The following is a 5,634-nucleotide window of genomic DNA, read 5'->3' as shown; positions in this document are numbered from 1 at the left end:
GGAGAATGAGAAACTTTTCAGTCCACAACAACGTAGTTTTGGAGAAAACTCATGAAGTTGCCAATAAAGGAGCTTGTGTCAACTTCTCTTAATTCTGGAACCAGACACTTCCTCTCATGACACAGCTGTGACTCAGGTCCTCTTCCCAGAAACTAAGGCTCAGTTTGGGCTCTTACAAGCTTAAAAACTACATAAAGGCCACAAGCATGCAGTTTTCAAGTCTTATTTCAGAGTGCTGGTCGGTGACCCGTGAGAGACCTTGTGTCAGAGCTGTGATGTGCCTGAGGACCCCTGTGTCTCCCGCAGACCCTTGGAAACGTGGATGTCAGCTGTGCCGCCTCAATACTGTATTTTTACAGATGCACCAGATACATTGTGTATAGTTGTTCAGGGGTCTGGAGGCTAAATTATGGATTGTCTTCTCCAAAAATCTCTTCCTTAACTTTCTCTGTGTTTATAGTTCTGACATTTCCAGAAACAACAAGGATGAATGCAGGTATTAGGGCATAAATGTGACCAAAACCACTCTGAGATATACCATGGATTCATGACTTTGCCTGACTGACTGAATTCTTCTTGGAGGGGTCCACAGTCTGTGCTCCCACCAGTGCCTGTCCGTGCACCATGGAGGATCCCAGCCTATGTGGCAGTGGCAGTTCCTGTTATGGTTGCACATCCATCTGTGACTGCATTTCTCTGGGATACAGTCATAATTCAGCTGAGCCCCACTGCCATTGGAGTAGGTATCCTGACAGAACTTTCCAGAAGCACAGGAAGTACCAGTTCTCACATGACCAATCTCGGTTGTTCCTGTGCTACGATGTGAATCCAGCCCCAAACATCAGAACCCTGGATCACAGACAGATGGAATCCAACATGCTCTTGCAGCTGAGGGAGATGGGTGACGTTACTACACTGTAGCCTTCCACACGGCAAGTCTGTATGGGAACAGGTTCAGCGTTGAATTCCCCGGGGTCTTCTGCAGTGTTCACGTCGGCTGCTTTTTTGATTTATGGTCTAGCAGACATCTTCATCTTTCCAGAATTTTTGCAAAGATTTCTTGGCAGTGAATAGTGCGGTCAGTGCAGTTCCCATGATAGCAGGAGCCCTCTTCAGTGCACGGGGTTCCATCTTGCATATGGAAGTCATCAGGGCCCGACAAGGACACCCCATGGCAGGACTCTGGAAAATCAAGTATATCTTCGATTGTTCTGCAGAGTGTCCAAGCAGCGGAGTTGGTGCAGTCTGTATAGCGTCCGCCTGTATTACATTTGCCCCCAGGGGTTCAGATACAATCACGCATACAGCCTAGATTGCTGTAGCACTGGTTGAATGAGCCGCAGTCACACTGCTTTCCTGGATCCACTATGTAGTTTCCATAATGATAGTGGGTCAGGCTTTTATTTAAATGCACCATTTCAGTGTTGAACCTGCACTTGCCTGTTCCACAATTCATTATGTGCTGCATATGAATATAGGAACAGTTACTGAAAGCTTCCATTATACCAGTTAGTTGGGTCCTAAGGCAGCTGGACCTTTTTTGGCAAGCACATTCATCAGTGTCAATGCACAAGCCACAATTTCTTGCCATCTGATGTGTTGCTATGACAGACAAGAGTAAATAATGTCTGCCTAAATAACTCAGAATGATGGCATATAACCCATTGGTGGATGGCATATAGAATATACAACTGGAGTGCAATGAACCTCATGGGGCCCATCTCAAATCACATTAAGGGTGAATGTGTTTTAAGAAATCGAAAATACTTTGACTCATACTGTTGAAGAGAAAAAAGGACTCTGATGCAACACATAATTGCCCGTGTGAGCTTGATGTCTCTCACTATAAATGACCATGAAACCAATAACTTACATCAATAGCATGAAATATTGACTCAATTAAGCTAAATAGCCTTATTAGGAATTGGGCACTCTTTTCCACGTGGTTAACACACTATACATTGTTTTGAAACTGAGAGCAAGTCCTTTGAAAATTCCGTGATGGGATGAACAGAACTTACTAGAGATCCTTGGGGCTGCACTGGCATTTCCTTGAGGAACAGGGGGTCGCCTGTCCTCCTTGTATCCTAGGTTGTAAGTGGTCCCATTGCACAGATGTCTGCGACTCTCTGAGAAACAAAGTGTTCAAACCATTGGAAATCACCGAGGGGTCTCATTTCATAGGCAAGTTAATCCAACTTCATGATATCTTCAAGGCTGCCATAGCCTGTGTCAATTGTGACCATGGAAAGAGGAATCTCCTCCAGGTCACCGAGGTAGTAACAGTCTGGAGGCATGAAAGGGTAGTCCACCTGCTAGGCTCCCTGAGCATCCTGAGTCATCATCAGCAGAGTCTGGACCAAAAGAGTTTCTTGTGCCGCATGTGCATAACATGTCTCTTGCCCCAAAACGCAGGCTATAGGACAGACAGCCAGGCATCTGAATGCCCTTGCTGTGGTTCGGCTCCTTCTTGGGAAATACCACCTCAGAGGAGATGTAGCACCATGAGGGATGCCCTTGAGAACCCTGCACAGGAGCCAGCACTGCCCAGAGTGAAAACAGCAAGAGGGGCGCCCTCAGGGTGACCTGGACGTCTGCCAGCCTCATGCCCCTGCTCAGGGACATCTGCCAGTGAGAATGGATAAATGGAGGATCCTCAGCCAAGGCAGGTCTAGACCATCAGACAGAACAGAGGGCTGTGCCAGGTGGCCAGCACCCTGCACCTGGGGGCCACCTGTGAGGTTAGGCAAAATTCCCAGGGTGTGGCATTGGGTGACCCTGCACATCAGTTCAGCTGGAGTGGATGTGGGAGGGGCAGGTGGGCCATGGTCAAGAGTGGTCACATGGACATGGGTAGGGATTTGGACCCAGAGGCATGGCTCTAGTCAACACCTTCAATCTTTCCTCCCGCTACTTGCATATGGGCTATGCAGTTATAACACCCTGAACTTCTCTACCAATTCCATGTCCTGTGGTACTGCTGGGTCACTTTCTTTGGATGACTCCTTTTCCTCATTACAGAGACCACTGCTTTTGCTTCCTTGTGATGTGGAGGTAAACATTGTCAATTTTACCTTTATGGTGATGCAAAAAATCGCTTTGTAGTTTTATGTGTCTTACTCTCCTTGGCTATTTGTTTGGAAGCCGTTTGATCCTTTTGGTTTGCTTTGAAGCTACCTCTGAGTTTACTGAGGAAAACATTTCTCAGTATTCTGAGTGATGATTGGTGAACTACAAGTTTGTATTTTAGTATTTTCTTATGCCAGCTGGGGAGAACAGAAAGTACCGCTGACCGTGTGTGAGCCCCAGGGGTTTTCTCCTCTAATCCCTTATGGTGGTTGTTTCCTGGCCTCTGGCAGTCTCCTCCCATGTAGTTTGTTTCCCTCTTCAGCTGGAGATGCAGGGAAGTTGAGGTTACTTTGGCAGCTTGTACCATGGAGTCTGCCCATGATCAAAAGATGGTATTGACCGTGGCACTCCCTTGCTTGATTAAGTTCCCTCTACTGCTTTAAAACGCCCTGGGTCAGGGAGAAACCTCAGAGTTGGCATTTGGATAAGAGTTTGCCTTTTCCCCAGTGGCTGGCCTTCTGAATATAGCTCAAATTCCTTTCCCACCAAAACTAAAATTTTGAACATTGACCTTTCCAGCAACAGGCAGCTGAATTTGGGTTTTGATAACAATGAAATGGAGAGTGAAATGGCAGTTTCCAGGGCCTGGCAGGGAGGGTCAATGAGGAGTAGATCTCAAGGGCTATGATTTTGTGTTATGCAAGATGATTAAGTTCTAGAGGGGTCTCCACAACATTACCCCTGTAATTAACAATACTGTAATCTATGGTTAAAATTTTGTGAAGAGTGTGGGTCTCATGTTCAGTGAGATCTTACCACAATATAAAAGTGGAAGACACGAGTTGTGCTTCTCACACAACAGTGTGCTGAACTGCATGGACACACTCTCTACTGATAATTTGAAAACAATTTAAAAAAACTTATATGTTTTGGAAACTAACCCTGAGGATATGTCATTTACAGATATCTTCTTCCATTCCATAGGTTGTTTTTTTGTTTTGTTGATTGTTTCCTTCACTGTGCAGAAGCTTGGTATTTTGAGGTAGTCTCTCTCTATATATAATTTTCTTGTATTATATTAATGTAAATTCAAGAGTGTTAACATACGGTGTAGTACTGATTTTAGGGGTAGAATTTAGAGAACCATCGCATACATATAACACCCAGTTCTCATTTCACCCAGTGCCCTCCTTAATGGCCACATGCCATTTAGCCCACCTCCCCCACTTCCCCTCAGTTTGTTCTCCGTATTTAAGAGTGTCTTCTGGTTTCCTCCCTCTCTGTTTTGATTTATTTTATTTTTCCTTTCCATATGTTGTGTTTCTTCTATTCCACTAATGTGTGAAATCATAGGATATTTGACTTTTTCTGACTGACTTGTTCCACTTAGCATAATACACTGTAGTTCCATCCACATTATTGTAATTGGCAAGATGTCATTCTTTTTGATGGCTAAGTAATAGTCCATTGTATATATTTACCACCTCTTCTTTATGCATGTGTTGATGAATATTTGGGCTGTTCCACAATTTGTTTTTTGTTGATAAGGCTGCCATAAAGATTGGGATGCATGTGCCCCTTCGAATCAGCATTTTGGTATCCTTGGATAAATGCAATTGCTTGATCACAGGATAGTTCCGTTTTTAATTTTTTGAGGAATCTCCACACTGTTTTCCAGAGTGGCTGCGCCAGTTTGCATTACCATCAACAGTGCGAAAGGGTTTCGCTTTCTCTGCATCCTTGCTGACATTTCTTGTTTTCTGAATTGTTAATTTTCGTCATTGTGACAGGTGTGAGTTGGTATCTCATTGTGGTTTTGATTTATATTTCACTGATGAAGAGTGTTGTTGAGCATCTTTATTCATGTCTTTTTGCCATCTGGATGTCTTCTTTGGAAAAATATGTATTCATGTCTTCTGCCCATTTCTTCACTGGATTATTTGTTTTTTGAGTGTTGAGTTTGGGAAGTTCTTTATAGATTTTGGATACTAACCCTTTATCTGAGATGTCATTTACAAATATCTCCCCCCATTTTGTCAGTTGCCTTTCAGTTTTGTTGATTTGTTCTTTGCTGTGCAGAAGCTTTTTATCTTGATGAGATCCCAATAGTTTATTTTTGCTATTGTTTCCCAAGCCTCTGGAGACATGTCTAGTAAGAACTTGTTCTGGCCAAGGTCAAAGAGGTTGGTGCCTGTGTTCTCCTCTAGGATTTTGATGGTTTCCTGTCTCACATTTAGGTCTTTCATTCATTTTGTATTTATTTTTGTGTGTACTGTAAGAAAGTGGTCCAGGTTCATTACAAGTTCACAATGCTGTCCAGTTTTCCCAACACCAGTTGTTGAAGGGACTTTTTCCATTTGATAGTCTTTCCTGCTCTGTCAAAGATTAGTTGATCATATAGTGATGTGTCCATTTCAGGGTTTTCTTATCTTTTCCATTAATCTTTGTGTCTGTTTTTTGCCAGTATCATCCTGTCTTGATGACTACAGCATTATAATATAGCTTGATACCCAGAATTGTGATGCCTCCAGGTTTTTTCTTTTTCAAGATCTTTGGTTATTTGGG

At 43.4% G+C, this 5,634-nt stretch overlaps 1 pseudogene; it reads right to left on the bottom strand.

Moving 5' to 3' along the window:
• Window positions 1–407: 407 nt before the first annotated feature.
• Window positions 408–2,625, bottom strand: LOC124512409 (disintegrin and metalloproteinase domain-containing protein 21-like; annotated as a pseudogene).
• Between the last annotated feature and the right edge of the window lie 3,009 nt (window positions 2,626–5,634).

The sequence above is a fragment of the Lynx rufus genome, unplaced genomic scaffold (genome assembly GCF_022079265.1).
Source record: "Lynx rufus isolate CCGP_SWC_20201006 ecotype Redwood Valley unplaced genomic scaffold, mLynRuf1.p SCAF_17, whole genome shotgun sequence".
NCBI classification, from domain to species: domain Eukaryota; kingdom Metazoa; phylum Chordata; class Mammalia; order Carnivora; family Felidae; genus Lynx; species Lynx rufus.
This window is presented reverse-complemented; position numbering and strand designations above follow the sequence as displayed.